Here is a 21,705-nt window from a genome sequence, read left to right on the forward strand (position 1 = left end):
ATATTAAGTAAATAGGCATCAAAGGTCTTCACAATTATCTTTGCCACCGTGTTCCCCTCATTCAGAATGACAAATCTCCCTTATGGAAATAAGTTCTGTGTTTGAAAATCTTGTCTGCAAGTGAGGTCATTGCTATGAACCCCCTCACTAGATGAGGAAACCAGAAACTCTTTGAGATTATCCCCAAAGAATTAGAAGAGACTGGACTTTTATTTGAATGTTAGTTTTGCATTTTGACCAGAAGGGTGCACTGTTGTATCTTATTTATGGCTTGGGGTGGGGGGAAGAAAAAGAAAAAAAACTATGTTCTTTCCAACTAACTTAATTCACATATCCTTGTAATTTGTGTTTTCTTTTGAATTTTGTTAGCATTCTAGTTTCAATTCTTGACTTCCTCGGTTCTTTTCAGTCCTTTCTTGAAGGCTCACAAAGAATGGTACCAGCATGCCAAAAACCTGACTCAGCAACATTGTTTTCCCATGTCCTGGTTTTCTCTCCTCTGAGGGAGGAATTTATCACCTTTGTTACAGATGGGACAGGTTTGGCTGTATATGCTTCCAGATGTAACTCTCTGGAATGTTCCCAACCTTGACATCTGGGGTTCAGCTAGCTTATTCTCAACTTTCTTTCCTGCTTTCCTGGGCTGAGGTTATTGTTATGGAGGTTAATTATACTCCGGCTCTGATGAGGAAGACACAGTCATCTTCTAGATGTCCTTTAGGCCGCCCAAATTGGTGCTGTTGGGATATTCGATTTTCATAAGAAAACACGTGTATGCACTGTCCCTCCTGACTAGCTCTTTTAAAAAATACAAATTACATAACAACAAAAATCCTTTATTCTGAGAGCTTATTGCTAATGAATCATTTTAGGTAGATCATGCAAGAAAATAGCAGGACACACATGAATATTTTTTTCTGAGACTTCTTTGGAGATAAATTTTTTGGTCATAGTTGCATAGAGAGAGAAATGCACGCCTGATCTCAGATTTCTCAAGCATGGAATGGGCACAGTAGACTGTTGGCAGTATATTTCTAGTCCTTTATTAACATTATCTCATAGTTCTTCCAACAATTTTTCCAAGTATACACTATCATGATTTTTAATTAATAACATCTGCAAATATGAAGTGATTGCGATTTTAAAATAAGTAAGCACAAAGGAAATGGTAGTTATCAAGCCATGGGGATAATGAATGAATGGCCCACCATAATCTTACCTGTGTTTAAAATGTAAAGAAAATGATTGGAAGAAAATATATCTAAATGAAGAACATGGTTTCCTTTGGGTGGTAGGATTATGGGAGATTTCTTTTCGCCTTTTGAAACTTCTGTAATGCTCAAGTTATCTATATGAGAATATGCTACATTTATAATTAGAAAAGAGGAAGAAAAATATCTTGTCCTGTACAAACTAAAATAGTGAAAGCAGTTTAATAGGAAGCTTCCTACCATCATCTTGTTGCAAATACCAGATTTTAACATTTAAAGGCAAAAGTTTTAAAATGTAAACGGTCATATGTATTTATGGATTCAACATTTAAAAATCAGCTTAAACTAAAAAATGTCCAATTTCTATGGGATGCTTTGCTACGTACATGTGCATATTGATTTAATTCCTAAAGTTACCATTTTCATGGGAGCCTCCATTCCTATTCAGTATTCTACACCCACAGCCAGAGCACTGACACCTATGACTACAATTCAATAAAATAGCTGGCATCACTCTTTTTTTTGTTGGTTCTTTTCCTCTTTTTGGATTGGCCAGTTCTTAGACTAAATTAACCCGATCAACTGATGACCTTATGTCATGTAAGCACAACTCAATTAACTGCAAATATTTGAACCTATTAATGATCAACCAGAGTCTCTTTAACATTCTTGCTTCTCTTTCAGTTTTCTATTATTTTAGTTTTTTAGGGCAAGTACAAGAGGTTGAGTCTGCAGCTAGACAAGAGCTGTAACTCTTATTATTGGGTTGGTTGCCACCAGGTGGATGGTACAAGTTTGATTTCCACCTACATGGACCCACTAACTCGGCTTTTCTCTTCTGGGCCTAGGGTGAGGTGAAGAAGGCATTTTTGGATAACATTCTTACAGATAACTCTGGGGATAATTAATCCATGAGTGTTTTTCTTAAGACTTTCTTAAGACTTTTATGTGTATTGGTGGGTCAGTCATTGGTGTTCGTACTCTGTTGGAGATGTAACCATGGAATTTGAATCAGAGGAGTGAAAATTCAAAATGATGGACTGCACAATCAGCACATCATAGTTTTTCCTATTCTTATGAAACTCCAATATACCATTAATATATGTGTGTTTAACTAGAAAATAATTATATATAGCTTAAGTTTTGACCATTTTTAGTCAAGTATGAGGGATATGAAACTCTTTCATCAAAGGCAGTAAACCACTATGGCAGTATTTCTCCCCATCTCTTGGTAGGAGATGGGAGTGGAGTGGGCATAGCAGACTTTCTAGTGGGATGTGTTTGGGTTAAAAAAGAGCATACTCTTCTTCACACTCCAGTTGAAAATCCTGGGTATTGAGTATTATGGTGGCTCATCTATAGTATATAATTTTTATAATTAGTGTGTACTTAGCTTATCCTTACTAGATAGCAAGCAAAGAGGAACTGTACTTGTTCATTTATTTTCTACTTCATTTCACAAAGGCTATGAGATGGTTATCTCAGTCATCTTTCTAGCTTTTTAGCCTTAGCACTAAACCTTGCACACAATTGATGAATATTTTAGAAATGATATTTGTGATATGTTAATGAGTTACAGGTTTACTAGAAAAAAGAAAAAGCTTTTGAGTTTCAAAGACATTTGAGGCATGAATTCAAGTGTGAACAACAGATATGGGGTTGAGTGGTTGCATGAGTTCAAGGCTGCTGGTATAGGGCAGATCGTGTGTAAGAACTGTCCTGACTGATAGTTCACTGAAGACAGGAACACCATCATTCTTTGTGAGCGCATTTTATTTCACTTCATTTAGACTAATTATAATAACCATTTAAAAATCCTTATCTATTAGCTCCAAAACCTGGTTCAGCTTGGAGGAAGATTGGGTTGATTTTCTTTTCTCTTGGGAGAGTGTTCCATTTTCTTGGTTCTTCCCATGTTTGGTAATTTTGAATTGTGTCCTTGATGTTATTCGTTAAGCTGTGGAGGTTCTGTATTATGTTATTTTACTCACATGAATATTGCTTCTTTTGTTTTAGTAGACAGTTATGTTGACTCGCCTTGTAAATCTTGTTTCTTGTGGTGGTAGCTTAGACCTCAGTTCAGATGTTTTGTCACTAGCTTAGCTGCTTTGAGCCTGTTCCATGAATATGTGGTTCAGCAGTCAGTAAGAAATGTAGGTCAGGAATTTGATAGTTCTTTCTCTGGGTCTTTCCGTTGCAGCATTTCTCCACTACCTTGTACAGTCATGGTTTCCCCAGCTTTGTCTTTCTGGTTCTCAAGCCAGAGATAATGCAATTTTCCCAACTGTACTCCACACCCTGCCCCCTTGCCTGCTGGTGTCAAGTACACTTAGCTCCAAGCTAAAGGTAAATAAGATCTTTGTACTCTTTTCTCCTCATACTCCGTGCCCTGAAGATTGGTGCTCTTTGTAGTATATCCTGGTGTTATTGTGTGTATATATGTGTGTGTGTGTGTGTGTGTGTGTGTGCAGGGGAATTGAGTAGTCTCTTAGTCTTTCATTCTCAGAAGCACATGTCTTTTCACTTGACTTTAAAAGAATTATTATTGCAATACATATTCACTTAAGAAAAATAAACTTTGGGGCGCCTGGATAATGCAGTCGTTAAGCGTCTGCCTTCGGCTCAGGGCGTGATCCTGGCGTTCTGGGATCGAGCCCCACATCAGGCTCCTCCGCTGGGAGCCTGCTTCTTCCTCTCCCACTCCCCCAGCTTGTGTTCTCTCTCTCGCTGGCTGTCTCTATCTCTGTCGAATAAATAAATAAAATCTTTAAAAAAAAAAAAAAAAGAAAAATAAACTTTAATCCTTTCACCTGTAGATAATCACTGTTAATATTCTGAGGTACATATTTCCATTCTTTGTGCTTCAGAATATACATACATACATACATACATATGTACATACATACATATATATATATAAACAAACATAGAAGGACATAAACAAATATTCAATGGGATCACACTGTTTGGTAACCTGATTTTCTTACTTAAAATATCATACATGTCTTTCCATGTCTATAAATACATGTTTATATTATTATTTTATGGTTGTTTTGTTTTTTATTATATGGATACATAATTTATAAGCCCAATTTTTTATTGTTAGGTGCTTAGGCTGTTTCCCATCTGTCATTATTATAATTCTTTTAGGCAAACATCCATGTTCACATGATTGTATATGTTATAACTATTAATTGAATGAATTGTTTTGGTTAGAATACGTCTAGTAATGGTAGTTTTCATCAAAGATACATACATTTTTAAAGATTTTAATGCAGTTTAACAAGCCATCCCCCATAAAGAATTGTACTCATTTATTCTACTACAGTATTTGTAGTAGGCTGACTCAATAGTCCCCATAAGTATGAAGTCCTAATCTTTGGAACCTGTAATGTTACTTTATTTGGGAAAAGGATCTTTCCAGATGTGACTAAATAAAGATACTGAAATGGAAAGATTTTTCTGGATTATCCAGGTGGACCCTAAATGCAATCACAAGTGTCCTTATAAGAGAAAGGCAGCGGAAAATCACAGACAGAAAAGGAGAAGACAATATGACCACAGAGGTGGAAATTGGAGTGATGTGGTCACAAACCAAGGAATGCTGGCAACCACCAGAAGCTGAAAGAGGAAAGTAATAGGTTCTCCCTAGAGTCTACACAGGGATTACATGTCTGCCAACATCTTGATTTTGGCCCAGTGATACTGATTTTGGACATCTGGCCTCTAGAACTGCGAAAGAATAAATTTCTATTGTGGTAAGCCACCAAATTTTGGTAATTTGTTACAGCAGCCACAGGAAACTAATATAGTATGTGAGAATGAATAGATCCTTCTCTTCAATGGAAATCTTTCATGGATGGTCTTTAAGATGAATTTGAACCTTCTTATTTCATGATTCTTTGAATGTTGAAAAATTCATTTTTTTACCTACTTTAAATCCTTGGTTTTGCAATTTATCAATGAAATAGCCAACTTGAACTTCTTTTTTAAATGAAATACCTACTGTTTTCACAATTCTATCTTTGATATAAAAATCTAATAAGGATAGCCTAGAAGTAAAGAGATTGAACTTAAGTTATTTCTGTTTTATGTACTTTGTTCTATGATTTTAATCAGTCTTTATAAAGTTCATACCATTTCAGTCATAAGGAAGTTTCTGGAAACAAGTGTTTCCTCTTTTCAGGAGTATGGATGTAAGCTTCTGAAAGATTGTGAAATACTTAAATAATTTGTATCTGTTTTCATCTTCTAAACATTTTGAAAGAGTCATCTGAGCAGAAAAGAACCAAATAATTTTAATAGTTTAAAAAACTATTTTCCATTTGAAACGAGTGAATTATTTCTCTAACACATTCTCTTTTTCTCTCTTCATGACACATACATATACACCACACACACACACACACACACACACACAGACCATACACACACATACACCACACACACATACCACAAATACACAAATGGGATTATATGCTTTGTACTTTAAGAGTGTAGTATTTTATGTTTTGCTTTAAAAATGTAGTATTTTCTTTTTTGCTTGGTCTCCTCCTCCTTCTCACCTTTCTCCCATTCCCTTGTGCCATATCACCAAACTTTCCTATCCAGGGAAGCCATGTTAACAACCCGGGATATATCCTCTTGTATTATTCTCAGTGGTCATAGTGTCATGAACAAACATGATTTCTAGGTCATTGTTTGATAAAAATGGGATTATGTTATTATATGATACTTTGTGTAACTTTAAAAAAATTATTTAACAATAGGCATGGATATTCTTCTAAGTGTATTCATTTAGTTCTAACTCATTCTTTTTGATAGAGACATAATAGTTGTTAGTGTGACTTGACCAGAGATTAACTTCCTGTTATTGAAGGGCACCACTTACTTTGTAGTATTTTGCTACCTCAAATAGTGCTGTTATAAATATTCTAGTAAATACTTTTTTGCATATTAGTGCTTTTATTAGGGGAGATTCTAAGGTATAGGATTGCTAGGGCAGAGGCTGTAGGTATTTTAGTTTTAATAAATGCTGCCAGACTGTTTCCAAAAGGACCATACCAATTCATATTTTCATCAGCAGTGTAGAAATATATCCATTTTCCTCTCATCCCCACAATGAATGGACATTATTACTCTTTAATTTTTGCCTTTCCACCAGGTAGAAAGTGTTTTTTTGATTATTGTTTTTTTCCTTCCTTTTAATGAGGTTGAATATCTTTTTTATATGTTTGTGGTCATTTGGACTTGTTCTTTCCATATTCTTTTACCATTTTTCTATTAGGATATTTATTTTTCCTGTTAATTTTAAAAAGATACTTACGTATTGTAGATATTAACCCTTGAGTTCGCATTTCTATTGGAAATATATCCTCAAATCCATACATGTTTTTGTGGACTTTGTTTATTGCATCTTTTTCCATACAAATGTTTAACAATTATCTGTAGTGTTGGGCCATCTGTTTTTTGTTATCTCTGGGTTTTCTGTCTTTATTATAAAGATCTTGTGTACTTTCTAGATTATACATGTGGTCTAGATTTATTGTTTTGTTTTTTATGGTTTAATCGTTATCTGAGATTTATTTTTGTTTAAGTTGCAAAAGAGTGGTTCACCTATATTTTCTTCTAGATGAATAACCAACTTGGTCTACATCGCTTAAATCATCCGTTCTTTTTTAGCGAAATTGAAATAAAATTTCTGCTATATATTTAATCTTCAAATTTAGAGAGATGTGGTTGTGGATTCTCTGTTTATTACACTGACCACCCACTGAATATTTTGGTGCCATTATGATATTATTTTCATTACAGTAGAATATTAAAGTTCTAATATCTGGTAAGACATGTCATCCCCTGTTCTTCTTCATCTTTTTTTAGTTCCTTTTGGGCTTTCCCCCACCTCTTAGATCTAAACTTTAAGATAAATGGATCTAATTCTTTAAAGTCTCTTATTTCAATTTTAGTTGTATTAAATTTATATATTCATTTTTGTATTTTTTTGGTGATTCTGAAATTTTCCCATTCAAGAACATCACACATCTTTGCATTTATTCAGAGAGATGCTGACTTCCGTTTATTTATATGGCACTTAACTCTTTGCTAAGTTCTTCATTAAATTTAGTAGTAGTTTACAAGAGTCTCTAGGGTTTGCAAGGCACAGAATCCTATAATCAACAAAAAAAGATATTATTTCCTTCTTCCCCAATATTTATGCCTATTATTTTATTTTCTTGCTCTATTTTATTTTTTCAAACTGCCGAATTACTATTACATGCTAAAGATGATTAATAGGTACCTCAGTATAGCTCCCAACTTAAAATGGGTTTAGTGTTTCATAATCTAGTATAATATTTTTTACTTATTGGTAAATAAACTTTATTATATTTAAATCATTGATGTCTATTTTATTTTTATATAGCTTTTATGTCAGCAATAGCAGCTTAGTTTTATCTAAGGCCCTTTCAACAAGTATTGATATGATCATGTTATTTTCCTCCTTTAATGATATGATGAATTTATAATTATATATTTCCTGCTATTAAGTCACTCTTGCATTCCTAAAATATACCTTAGTTGATCACATGGTATTATTATTCTTTGCTGCATTGTTGGATTACATTGCTAATATGTTCTTTCAAATGTTTTATCCTACATAATTTCTGTTACGTGGTTTGCACAAACTTTACTTTAAAACCATCTGTTAAAAATATTTTGTTAAAAGTTTTGTCAATCAAGTATGGAGTCAAATTTTGTGAGTGCAAATATTCATTCAACAAATATTCATCAAGCTCAGTTCTATGCCAGGCTCTTTTCTAGGTGCTGGTGATATAGCAAGTCAACAGCACAGATATATACGTTGCTTTGTGGGGTTTGTATTTTAATGATATGATAATGTTCATTGAGAAATAAATGCCTTATAAATTTAATATTTCTTTCAATTCTTCTATCCATACTTATTTTGTGTACCAGATCTGTTCAACTCTGAAAGATTTCCACTATTATTCTTATTTATCAAGCTCCGCTTCATTTGTGATATTTTTGCTTTTTTGACTTGTTTTTTGATGTCTATAGATTTGTAACTGTTAAATTCTTTTTATAAGTTGTGCAACATGATAATTCTCTATCTTAGGTTAGTTTTTAGTAATTTTAATATTGCTGCTGTTTTTGCTTTTGTTTGCTTGTATTGATCTAATATAAAGTGATTTTTAACCTTGATTATTTTCTTTTATTTGGGTGAATGTAGTTGGGTTTTGTTTCATATTGTGATATCACCATCTCTCATTTTTCATGTGGGAATTTGGATCTGCCATATTATGACTATGTAGTTGATTTTATTTCTTTTATGCATTTATTTATTCATTTATTCTGCAAACATATGTTAAGTGCCTCCTATGTGACAATGTTCTAGGGATTTAACAATGAATAATACAACAGATGAAATCTCAAACTCATGACATTTACATTGTAGTTGGGGGGCTAAAATATAATAAAAATCAGTAAAATATTGAGTATATTAGAAGGTGATAGAAGTTATGTGGAAAAATAAAACAGAATAGGTTATGGGCAATGTTAGGAAGGTTATAATTTTAAATAGAGTGGGCAGAGTGGGTCCCACTGAGAAAAAGACATTGAGAAGATGATTGAAGAAGATGAGGAAGTGAGTCAAGTGGATCTGAGAGTATAGTTTCCTAGGCAGAAGGAATGGCTTTGCCTAAGATTTTACTGTGTCTGGCATGTTCAGGTTACACATCAAGATGGCTAATGTGGTGGTTTGGTAGAGAAGGTGAAAGGAAGACAGTGAAGCCAGAGAGAAGCTTGATAATCATTTAAAGGCTTATTCCAAATGAATTAGAAAACCACTGGCAGAATCATGGAACACTACATCAAAAACTAATGATGTACTGTATGGTGACTAACATAACGTAATAATAATAATAAAAAGCCATTGGCATTAAAAAATTCATTTAATCACCTTTATTGAGGTATACATTTACATACAATGAAACGTACTCTGATGAGTTTTGAAACATTTATATATATTTGTATAAATACCACCATTATTAAGATATAAAAAGTTTTTATTACCCAGAAAGTTCCTTTGTGTCCATCTTAGTGAGTAACCAGCTCCTATGTCTGGTTCCAGGCAACCACTAATCTTTTTTTTTCTGTCATAAAGATTAGATTTATCTTTTCTAGACCTTTATACAAATGGAATCATACAGTACCCTTTGGTGTCTGGCTTCTTTTGCTCAGCATAATGTTGGTTGTTTTTTTTTTTTAAGATTTATTTATTTATTTGAGAGAGAGAGAGAGCGAGCAGGAGGGGGGGCAGAGGGAGAGGGATAGAATCCCAGTCAGATTCCCTGCCAAGCACGTAGCCTGATCCTGGGCTCGATTTCAATCCCGAGATCATGACCTGAAATCAAGAGTTGGAGGATTAACCAACTAAGCCACCCAGGTACCCTAGCATAATGTTTTGAGATTCACCCATGTTGTGTGTAATAGTAATTCTTTTATTAGTGCTGAATAATATTCTATTGTATGAGTATACCTCAATTTAATTAGCCATTCACTGGGTGTGGTGACGGACATTTGGGTTGTTTTCAGTTTTTGACTGTTATGAATAAAGCTGTCATGAACATGCATATACAAGTCTTTGTGTGGACATATGTTTTCATTTTTCTTGAATAAATATCTAGGAGTAGAATGGCTGGGTCATATAGTAAATGAATGTTAAACTTTATATGTGCCAAATTATTAAAAAAAAAAAAAAAGCGAACCATTTTGCATTCCTACCAGCAGTGTTGGAGAGTTCCTGTTGCTCTACATCCTCATCAACACTTGATAATGTCAGGCTTTTAAGTTTTATTCAATCTAATGGATGTGGAGTGGTATCTCATTATTGTTTTAATTTGCAATGCTTTGATAATTCATGATGTTGAGCTCCTTCTCATGTGCTTCTTACCTATCAATGTATCTTCTTTTGTAGATATTCTGTTCAGATCTTTGCCTATTATTTTTTATTGGTTTGTTTGGCTTCCTTTTATCAAATTGTAAGAATCCTTCTTTTATTGAGTTGTAGGAAAAAAGGACTATGAATACAAGTGTATTGTCAATGTGTGTGTGTGTGTTTATATATATGTGTACATGTATATATTAATGCATAGTTAACTATAGCCAATGTCAAAATAAATCAAATAATATGTACCACTAATATACAAATTAAAAATGCTGACACCTGTTTGGGATTAATTATTTAAAAATAATTTATGGGTCAGAACAATTTCTGGATAAGGCTATATGAGGCAAAATGCTGTAACTTTTAAATTCCAGACAGAGTTACTGTGCAACACTCATTTATGTCTACATATTTTGTAACTCACAGTGCAGAGGTATTACTGAAATTCTTTCATTTCAAATTATATCATTAACTCTCCACTGGGTACAAACAGAAGAGTTTAATTTTACTTGGCATATATCCTTTCATTCCCTTTGGCTGGCTGAAAATGTATAGAATGGCCAACATGTTATACATATAGATACTACATATTACAACTCATGCTGTTCTTAACAATCTCTTTTAGCTCTGTCGCTCAGTTGATCTAGAATTACCCTGATTATCTATGTAGCATGACCTTCTGAATTTTCACAAGGATGAAGTTGTATGTCAGAGCCTTAAAAAGATGCATTTACCATTTTAGCTTCCTTGGGGCAATAGGAAGATTTATTTTCCCAACCGTTACTTAATTCTACCATAATATCTTCTTTACCGTAGGAAGAACAACAGTGCATTTCTTTGTGCTCAGCTCAGCCTGCCAGCTGAGTCCTTCTCCTATGTTCGTTCTTCTCCATATCCTCCTTCCTGTGTTTGCTTAGTGTACAAATACCAGAAACCAACCTTTCCATCTCCTGTGAATTAGAAAATATTATCACAGTCAGGGTATTGTTGAAAATTAAATTTAACAAATAAAAGTGTAGTGAAGTTTTAAATATAAATCAGACACGTCCCTAGTATTTGCTTTTAACTGCGCACCTTCTAAGAAATTATATTTTTACTCCCAGCAAATTACCTAGGAGAAAAAAATGACAAGAGTAATCTATTTTTTTCACAGCTGGTTGGTTGGCCAGAGTTTCTCATCAAGGAATACATGCTGTTTGCTCCCCAGATGGACAGCCTGGATGAGCTACAAATCCACAGAGCCTGGGACACAAGGTGGAAATTATACTGCCAGTGCTTTTAATCTTGCACAGCTCTGCACACTCGAAATTGCAAGTGGCCCATTTCCAAATGAACATCTATTGGGACAATATCCTATATCTTGTCAGAATGAGACCCATTAAATCCTCAGCTGGAATTAGACCAAAAACTTGTAATAATTACGGGAAACTTATTAAAAAGTTGAAGCCCTAGACTGTGACAGTGAAAACACTTAGGCCACATTAACAGTAATTGAAATCTCTGTGAGTATTTCTTTTCAATCAGTTCTTGTTGATGGCCAAGCAAAGAATGCTCAAATGAGAAGGTGTGAAATCCAAACACCTGGCTTCTAAGGGGAGTAATTGTCTTTTGTTTCACTACAAAATGTAGTGTTGGAACAGTAGTGAACTGCTCTCTCAGGAGCCAAGGCACCTGCCAGACAGCTGCCCCTGGCTCCCATCATGAGCTTGGGTCTCACCACTGTGTCCACCATCAGGATGTAGGCTCACTGGGCTTCTCCCCATCGTCGTGGGTCTCCTTCCACTCTAGCACTAAGAAGTCCTGAGTGTTAAGAACAAGAGTATTAAATAAATAGTTTTTTTTTTTTAAGATTTTATTTATTTATTTGACAGGGAGACAGCCAGCGAGAGAGGGAACACAGCAGGGGGAGTGGGAGAGGAAGAAGCAGGCTCCCAGCGGAGGAGCATGATGCAGGGCTCAATCCCAGAACGCCGGGATCACGCCCTGAGCCGAAGGCAGATGCTTAACGACTGTGCTATCCAGGCGCCCCTAAATAAATAGTTTTGAAGCCTGGCCTATCTTGATAGTAAATTAAGGCTTTGTTTTGAAAGTAGAAAATATTAAAATAATATTTTCTTTATTTCATTCACAAGAATGACTCTACTTTCAATTTCTTCTCAGTTGGAAAAGTTTGTAAAAGGACATTTATCAAGTTAGGAGACATTTTTATCTTGTTTTTAAATTTTTTTTTAATTTTGAAATTTTTTTCATTTGTAATTTTTTTTTAAAGATTTTATTTATTTATTTGACAGAGATAGAGACAGCCAGCGAGAGGGAACACAAGCAGGGGGAGTGGGAGAGGAAGAAGCAGGCTCATAGCGGAGGAGCCTGACGTGGGGCTTGATCCCATAACGCCGGGATCACGCCCTGAGCCGAAGGCAGACACTTAACCGCTGTGCCACCCAGGCGCCCCTCATTTGTAATTTTTTTATTTCAAGCTTTTATTTAAGCTCTAGTTAGTTAATATATATGGTAAAACTGCTTTTAGGTATAGAATTAAATGATTCATCACTTACATATAATACCCAGGGCTCTTGACAATAAGTGCTCTCCTTAATACCCATCACCCATTTAGCCCGTCCTCCACCCACCTTCCTCCATTCACCCTCAGTTTGTTCTCTATAGTTAAGAGTCTCTTATGATTGGGGCACCTGGGTGGCTCAGTCAGTTAAGTGTCTGACTCTTGGTTTTGGCTCAGGTCATGATCTCAGGGTGGCAAGATGGAGCTCAGCATCGGGTTCTGCGTTTAGAGCAGACTTTGCTCAAGATTCTCTCTCTCCCTTTTCCTCTGCTCCTGCCCCTGCCCCAACTCATGTGTGCTCTCTCTCTCTCAAGTGAATAAATAAACAAATCTTTAAAAAAAAGTCTCTTGGGGCACCTGGGTGGCATAGCGGTTAAGTGTCTGCCTTTGGCTCAGGGCGTGATCCTGGCATTATGGGATCGAGCCCCACATCAGGCTCCTCCGCTATGAGCCTGCTTCTTCCTCTCCCACTCCCCCTGCTTGTGTTCCCTCTCTTGCTGGCTGTCTCTATCTCTGTCAAATAAATAAATAAATAAATAAAATCTTTAAAAAAAAAGTCTCATGATTTTTCAGCTTGTTTTTTGAGTCTCTTTTTTCAGTTTGTTTTTCAGTGATTTTTACATCGAAGAAGATACACCTGATCATGTTTGACTTTTTTTTTTCTGTATTGCTGGAGGTGATTTTTGGGCAATCTTAATTTTGATTTGTTTTGACTTTTATAGCTCAGGATGACTTCAAGAGACAATTTGGACTTAAGAAAGGAACAATAGAGAAAAAAATCCCTCAAATTTTGGGCTCATTGGAGGGTCAGCCATTCTCAATGGCAAATCTGATTTACAGATCATATCTAGTGAATGTAATTATATCTCTTTTTTACAGAAATTCTGATGCTCTACAAATGCTGCAAGTGGAAGGCCAAACCTTCCCTGGAATACCAGGTTGAGTGGTGGACCCCAGATGACAGGAGGAGCAGTAAGAGATTAGAGTGACCTGGAGTACTGAAACGATAATGGTGAGAGACTCCAAACTAGATTTTGTATGCAGAGGTCAAAGAGGGGAACTCTGGGGAGTCTCATTTTGGGGAAGATGCAATGTGCATGTCTGCAGAGGGCAGAGATGTGACCTAAGGTGAAAAGAAGGGACACCCAGAAGGACTGTTGTCTCAGAATGAGGAAGAATGAGCTGCCAGAGATTAGAGTACATCCCATTTATGTAGTGGTGTCCAGGGAAGGTCTGGGCAATCATTAGTTGGAATTATGGTGGAGGCAACATACTCAAGTCTGAATGATTAAATAAATAACTCTAGGTCCCTTCCAATTCCAGTGTGCTCTGGTTTTATGAGACTCCATTTATTTTTGTAATTAGTATCATTCAAATGAATGCCAGTGTCCTATCAGAAAATCATTTTTTCCTAAATACTTTATAGATACTACTGTTATGATCTTCAGAATTTTTTTTCTTAGATCCTATGATATAAACATACTCTAGTTGAATTTAAATTTACCATGGATTCTGGGGTAGCTAAAATTTAAGGAATTTGCTTCTGAAATGTTGGCTCATGTTGAAGGTGGTAATACTCACCAACCACTTTATATCTATTTATTTATTTATTTGAGAGAGAAGGATTGAGCTGGGGAAGGGGCAGAAGGAAAGGGAGAAGGAGAGAAGCAGACTCCCTGCCGAGCACAGAGCCCAACTCTGGGCTCCATTCCAGGATCCCGAGATCATGACCTGAGCCAAAATCCAGAGTCAGACACTGACTGGGCACCCCAGGTGCCCCTCACCAACCACTTTAAACACTTAACAAAAATAAGATATCGTATTTTAAAGTGTGGAAAGCATCTTTAGAATGGATTCAGAATTCCCTATCCAACACTTGTATTCTAAATATTTTATGTTGTGAGGGGGTAGTTACAGTCTCACTAGATTTTCCATTACTTAAAATAGGCTCCTGATAGGAGATGACTTTAAGCTCTAGAACAGAATTGGAATCTCTGTCTTTTTAGGTAATCCATTATTCTTAGATTATTAAGTGATAGTCATAATAAAATGGTACTTCAGTGCCCTATAATATATGTTCTTGGTTAAATACCAATGTGAGTTCAACAGGAAAGTATTGAGTGACAACACAGAAGATCATTAACTCTAATTTCATTGAAACCAACAGTTGTAATGTACTTCTCTGTACAGTGAACCAGTGTGTTCTGGCCTGAGTGTGTTTAGAAGGAGATCAAACCTAAGAGAATCAGAGGACTGATCCTTGAAAACAACTTCATCCTGCCTCCTAGAGTATGGGGTGTGAAGAGGGAGGAGACCCGGGAAGTAGTGGAAATGGCAAGAGTGTGGACAAGAGAATTCAGGGATGGAAGATACACCCTTACTTCCTACTGGACACTTACGCTTTCCTTTTCTCTGTTGCTGTTATCCTCCCTGTCAGCTACTGTGAGTCTTGTTTGGTTTTTGCTTGCATCATTGAAGACCCTTAAGGAATAATTGCTTTTCCCAATCCCTTTAGAGGATAAAATAACTGAACAGTGGTGTTTCATATTCAGTTTCTATTGCCTCCTGCACAATTATTTCAGGCCATATTTGGTTCTTGACCAGATTTCTTTCTTTCTGTTTTTTTAATAATTCTTATTTTGTTATATTAGTCACCATACAGTACATCCCCAGTTTTTGATGCAATGTTCCATGATTCATTATTGCGTATAACACCCAGTGCACCATGCCATATGTTCTGTCCTTAATACCCATCACCGGCCTATTCCAATCCCCCACCCCCCTCCCCTCTGAAGCCCTCAGTTTGTTTCCTAGAGTCCACAGTTTCTCATGGTTCATTCCCCCTTCTGTTTACCCCCCCTTCATTCTTCCCTTCCTTCTCCTACCAATCTTCCTATTCCTTATGTTCCATAAATGAGTGAAACCATATGATAATTGTCTTTCTCTGCTTGACTTATTTCACTTAGCATAATCTCCTCCAGTCCCGTCCATGTTGCTGCAAATGTTGCATAATCATTCTTTCTGATGGCTGAGTAATATTCCATTGTATATATGGACCACATCTTCTTAATCCAGTCATCTGTTGAAGGGCATCTCATCTCCTTCCATGATTTAGCTATTGTGGACAATGCTGCTGTGAACATTGGGGTGCATATAGCCCTTCTCTTCACTACTTGACCAGATTTCTTTTCCCAATCTCTCAAGTCAGGACCCAGAGGAGAACTTCCTCTGTTGGTCTCTGTGGTGCTCTGGCCTTGCTTGTAACTTGGGGGAGCTCTGATTTGCCTTGACTCTTAAGTGCTGTCAGAATCCACTTTCTTCTCTAGAGCAGATCTTTGGGGAGCCTCACTTAACCTGGGAACATAAATGCTGGGAGAAGTGTGTGAAAACAGATTTAAAGATTCAGAGGCAAGGGTCAGGCCTCAGAGAAACTGCAAAGGTGGCTGGGCAGTCAAAGCCTCCAGTACTGTTTTCTCCTGTCCAGTCACCGTCTCCTTTGGGTGGCTGTTCCATGACTCCCAGCTACCTTTCCTTCCCTGCAAACCCCCACTCAGTACTGAGAAACCTGGTACCTGTGCACTGTTTCTTTTCCAACAAAGAGCCTTCAGTGGGGCACTACACCTGGATTTATTTGCACTTCCACATTTCCCACCCTCTTTCCTCCATTGAAATCTGATTTTGCTTTCTCATAATCTGAGAGCCTGTTAGGTGATTACAAAGGGCAGTGGATCTGCTTTCTGGGTAACACAGTGGCATGCGCTAATCTGAAGATCAGTCAGCACAAATGGATCAAGTAGTGTATTAGTTTCCATTGTTGCGCTAACAAATTACCGAAAATTTAAAACAATACAGATTATTCTCTGGAAATCGGAAGTCCCAAATCAAGGTGCTGGCAGGGCTGTGCTCCTTCTGGAGGCTTCAGGAGAAAATGTTTCCTGCCCTTTTTAGCTTCTAGAAGCTCCCTGCCTTTTTGGCTTTTTTGGATTCCTCCAAACTCTTGCTTCTGTCCTCATGTCTATCGCTCACTCTGATCTCCTGTCTCTTCTTGTAAGGACCTTAATGGTTGTATCAGGCCCACCTGGATAATCCAGGATAATCTTCTTGTCGCAAGATCCTTAACTTAATCTTACCTGCAAAGTCCTTTTTACTGTAGAAGGTAACATGCTCACAGGTTCCAGGGGTCGGGATGAGGACACCTTTGGGAGGCAGTTATTCAGCCTGCAAGTAATATTCAGTGTATATTTCTTTAACTCAGTGTTTCTCAAAATGGAACAATATATAGACCCCTTTTTAAGGAATAAAATTTTATAGACTGCCCTGTGTTGACTTATGTTTATTAACTTGTTACATGAGTACATATAAACATTAAACTGCTTATAAATGCCTTATGTTTGTAGCTCTTCTGAGAGATAAAAAGAAAACAAATTTACAAATTAAATACAATCCATAAGTGAATAAAATTCAAATTAAGTACACTAATTTAATGTAGTAGGTGATGTGGTTTTGCTGAAAGTGGAATTGCTGAGAAAATTGGAGTATGGTGCTGACTCTGGGAATTGGAGTTTCACATACCTATACTGTCTGTTGTGTGATGACTCAATCCTTCCTTCTCTTCCCTTGCCATCATTGTTCATAGAGGATTCTCTGACATAATTTGGTTTTTACCTTTCTTGAATACTTGATATTTTCTTATTTGCCCAAGACAATGAAAATATTATTGTGGATCTCAATAAAAGTACTGACTCTGAATTTGCATAGCAGTACTTGCTAGATAATGGTCATCCAGGAGATCCGGGGTATGCTTTCTTAAAAAAATTGGATTTTTGAATTGAAAAACCTATCATAATTTCTTACGGAGAATTCATCTGAGGGACTCTGCCTTTACTCCATCTTTAATGGTGGAAATCATAGGCAGTGGAGGGAACATTTTTCATTGAGAATATTCTTTCAGGTTAATCTTATATCACTTAAGTTTTAACTTTTTAATCTTTGTAGAATACTCTAAAGCTCTTGAGGGGAGTACCTTATAAGACTGCTCTTTTCGTAGTCTGTGACTATATATTTGACGGGAGAAAAGGTTGTTTAGAAAGAAGAGAGCAGGAGATAGAGTGAGAGTGATGTGTGGCCTGATGAGCCGAGGAGAAACTGTAAATATATGAGAGCCTTGGTTTCAGTTATGCTGAAGAGGTTGGCTATTGGGTTACGTAGTCACCTCCGTAAGAGAGAATTAAAATGCACTCAGTCTGGAGAAAGCATGGGCTCCCAGTCCTGTCTGTAGCTCTTTCTGTGGTCTGACCCTCACAGAACTATTATTTCCTTAGTGTCCTCCTCCATTAGTGAAGGTTGGTAGGATGTGACGTCACAAGCTTCTGGACCAAAATTCTCTTGTTTGCTGAGCTCCATACTGTTCTAAAAACATCTCTGTCTGCTTTCTTCTGGGAAAATTCTGGTCTGCAGTGGGGTCAGTGAAGGTGATTAGAAATTCTGGGGATGGTAAGAGGTGCACACCTCCATTCCAGTCCTGCTGAAATTTATTGGCTTCTAATTTTGAATTTTTTTTTAAAGACAATTTTAACATTTCTACATTTCCACTAATCATTTTTCCCTTTCCTTTTGATTGGCCATAAAGGCTGCTGCTGACATTCACATTATAAAGAATTTTATGTTGCCTTGTGAAACAAAACAGTTACTCCTATAATGGAAGAAAGGAATCTTGAAAAAAAAATCATAAAGGTGTACACATTTCTTGCTCTTGCATTTGGATTTAGCAGCTAATGTATACTCCAAACTATTATCTACATAAGATTTATCGCAAGTCATAATCTCATCAGAATCCTATCCACCACATGGAATTGCCTGAATTTGCTTCCTACTGGTGAATTTACTCGCTCTTCCTTTCTTGCCTTTTATGTTTTCAACTCTCAGCTTCTTAATAGACTGTGGCATTTGGTTTTTAAAAGTTTTTTATTCTGATCATCATGATGTAATTACAAGGGAAATATCTTGTTTGTGTACAATGGTACACAATATTTAGTGAACGAGTAAGCAAGTGAGTAGTGCTAAAAAGCTGATTTTTAAATCTTAATTTCATGGATTGCTTTGATACCCGTCATATGATTTTATTATAAGTAGATTCCACCAGAAACCAAGAGAGGGTTGGAAGAGATGGAATGGGATGAGGTTGTGGTGGGAGAGGAGCAGGTATGATTTTTTTGGTGTATGTGCTGAGATTTTTTTTAGAGCCTAGAGAATAACAACACGACAAACAATGTGTTCACTACCGGAAATTATTATTTTGAGCATTTCTTTTTTTCACATTTGCTTTAAGTTTTTTTCATTTTAACCAAAAATAAACAGAAATAAAACCAAAGTGTCCTTTTGCTCCACACGCTGGCCCATTCCCCTTTACCCATCATCCAACTATAGCCACAACTGTGGATTGGATGAAAATCCTTCCAGTTTATTCTTTCATATTTGTGCATGTGTGTGCACACACACACATGCAGATACAGTATTACTTTCTAGCTTGCAGTTTTAAGTTACATAAATGCAGGTGTAGATAGGACTCATAGGAAGACAATGCTTTTTCCTCCTTTTCCCCCTTTTCTGTTTTTGATTCTAAGTTAGTTTTCTGTTTTGTTTAGCTTATCTTCTATAAGTGAAGAAGACATGTTTTTCAGGACCTAGTATTTATTTTTTCTTTCTTTATTTTTTTTAATTTTAAGTGGGCTCTACACCCAATGTGGGGCTTGAACTCAAGACCCGAGATGAAGAGGCACACGCTCTACCCACTGAGCCAGCCAGCTGCCGCCAGGACCTAATATTTTCTTTTCTTTTCTTTTCTTTTTTAAGATTTTATTTATTTATTTGAGAGGCAGAGAGAACAAGCAAGGGAGTGGCAGAGGGAGAAGCAGGAGAAGCACACTCCCTGCAGTGAGCCCGATTTGGGGCTCTATCCCAGGACCCTGGGATCATGATTGAGCCGAAGGCAGACGCTTAACCCACTGAGCATTTTTCTTTAAAAAATACTTTATTTTTCTACTTATGAATAGAATGCAGGCTCACTCAGAAAACTTAAAAACACCAACACTGCACCAACTGGGGGGCCGAGGAGAGTCATAAATTCACTGAAACTCCTGCTAGCTACAACCAGTCACTGTTAGCATTTTGATTTGCAGCACTTGCTGGAGCCCGCATCTCCTACCACTCCATTTTTTACTTGGAAAAACTCTTCAGAAGAGTCATCTCCACTTACTCTCTGTGGTTTTCTCTCCTCCCATTCTCTCTCCAGTCCTCTTCGGCCATGGTTTCTTCTCCACCACACCGCCTGGGCCCCCACTTCCAAAGCTCAATTCTCAGTCCTCTTCCTGTCTGCTTTTTAGGAGCTTGGGCTGCCTGGACCCTGGAGTCCTCCTACTTGGCTACCTCACACCCACACCCTTGAGCAAACCACATCAGCTGCAGTGGAAAAATTCCCCAGAACCTGACCCTTCTCAGTCCCTGTGTACCCCCTCCCCCCACCCCAGTGCAAGCATGGTCATGGCTAGCCAGGGTTATTACAGTGACCTCCCAACCCCTCCCCTGCTTTCACCTCTTCCCAGAACATTCTCAACACAGCAGCCAGAGTCACTCTTTTCATCCTAATACGGGTCATATCCCACAGCTGTTCAAAGCCCTCCCATGGCTGCTCATCTCCATGTGGAAAAACCCTAAATGATTGTGGATGCCATATATATATATATAGATATATCTATATATACACACACATATATGTATACACACACACACACACACACACATTCTGACCACTTGCAAGCTCATCTGTCAACTTCTTGCTTACTCTCTCCTGCCACTCTTTGCTGTCCCTTGAATATACTGTCAAAGTTAATGGCATTTGCTCTTCCCTTTATCAAGCACCCTCATCCCAATCATCAGAACAGCTTTTTCTGCCCCTCACTTCCTTCAGGTCTCTGTTAACAATGAGGCTTCCTTACATGCAGGGAAGCTTCTTTCCTGGCAATTCCTACTCCCCCTCCTCTGTTTTATTTTTCTCCATAGCATGTATTATCATCTGGTGTACTGTATATTTACATTTTTATTTCCTGTATCCTGTCCCTAGAACCTAAGTTCCATCAAACTGGGGCTTTTGTTTTTCTACCATTATTTCCCCAATGTCTAGAATTGTGGCAGGCACCCAGTAGATATCTGTGGTATGAATAAATGAATGACTTCAGTATTTTTCATATTATATACATATGTCATTTTGTATAAAAAGGCATCATATAAAACAGCTCGTTTTTTTTAAAGCTTATATAGTGTCAAAACTAGCCATATCAAGAACATTTCTATAACAGTTTCCATAATGGCTCCTTGGTGTTCTCCTTTAGAGTCACATGACAGTTTACTTAACTCCCTGTTAATGCACGTTTTGATGGTGTGCAAGATGTTATGATAAGTGACGCCTCAGGGAAGGCTGGGCACTTGAATACACATCCCTTTCTTGCACTGTCTCTTCCATTCTGTGCAATAACGCTGCAACCAGAGCAGGCGAGTTGGCAGGCCTCAGGTTCTCCTGCTGGCACTGACAGGCTGGCAGTATCATCCCTGGGCCTCTGGTTCCCTCACTAACCTCATACACTTCACAGAGCCTCCTAAATATTGGTTGTCACTGTCCTTTTTCCCCTGGTGCGTTGGAGTCAAACAGGAAACAATTCAAAGCCATCATCCAATGTTATTGAGTATTGCATTTCAATACTCCTAATAGGACATGGTCCTGGGCCGAATATATCTGTGATATCCCCCCCTTAGGAGATTTTGGCTGATTGATCAGGAATATAGCTTATGTTGTTTTGCTAATTTCATGCAAACCCCTGCCTATCACTTAATCTTCAACACCTCTCAAATCAATTGATCAGAGGTAATTTAGATAAAGCATCTGCTTTCTCATCCTACCCAGTGATCAATAAGTGACT

General features: G+C 37.1%; 1 long non-coding RNA gene across 1 annotated transcript in view; it reads left to right on the forward strand.

Moving 5' to 3' along the window:
• Nucleotides 1–21,705, forward strand: part of LOC113256511 (uncharacterized) — a 640,192-nt gene that overhangs the window by 160,683 nt on the left and 457,804 nt on the right. The window contains exons 4-5 of the long non-coding RNA XR_008959101.1: nucleotides 11,327–11,427; nucleotides 13,613–13,745. This is a non-coding gene — a long non-coding RNA (uncharacterized LOC113256511). The remainder of the gene's footprint in view (nucleotides 1–11,326; nucleotides 11,428–13,612; nucleotides 13,746–21,705) is intronic.

The sequence above is a fragment of the Ursus arctos genome, unplaced genomic scaffold, assembly GCF_023065955.2.
Source record: "Ursus arctos isolate Adak ecotype North America unplaced genomic scaffold, UrsArc2.0 scaffold_14, whole genome shotgun sequence".
Lineage (NCBI taxonomy): Eukaryota > Metazoa > Chordata > Mammalia > Carnivora > Ursidae > Ursus > Ursus arctos.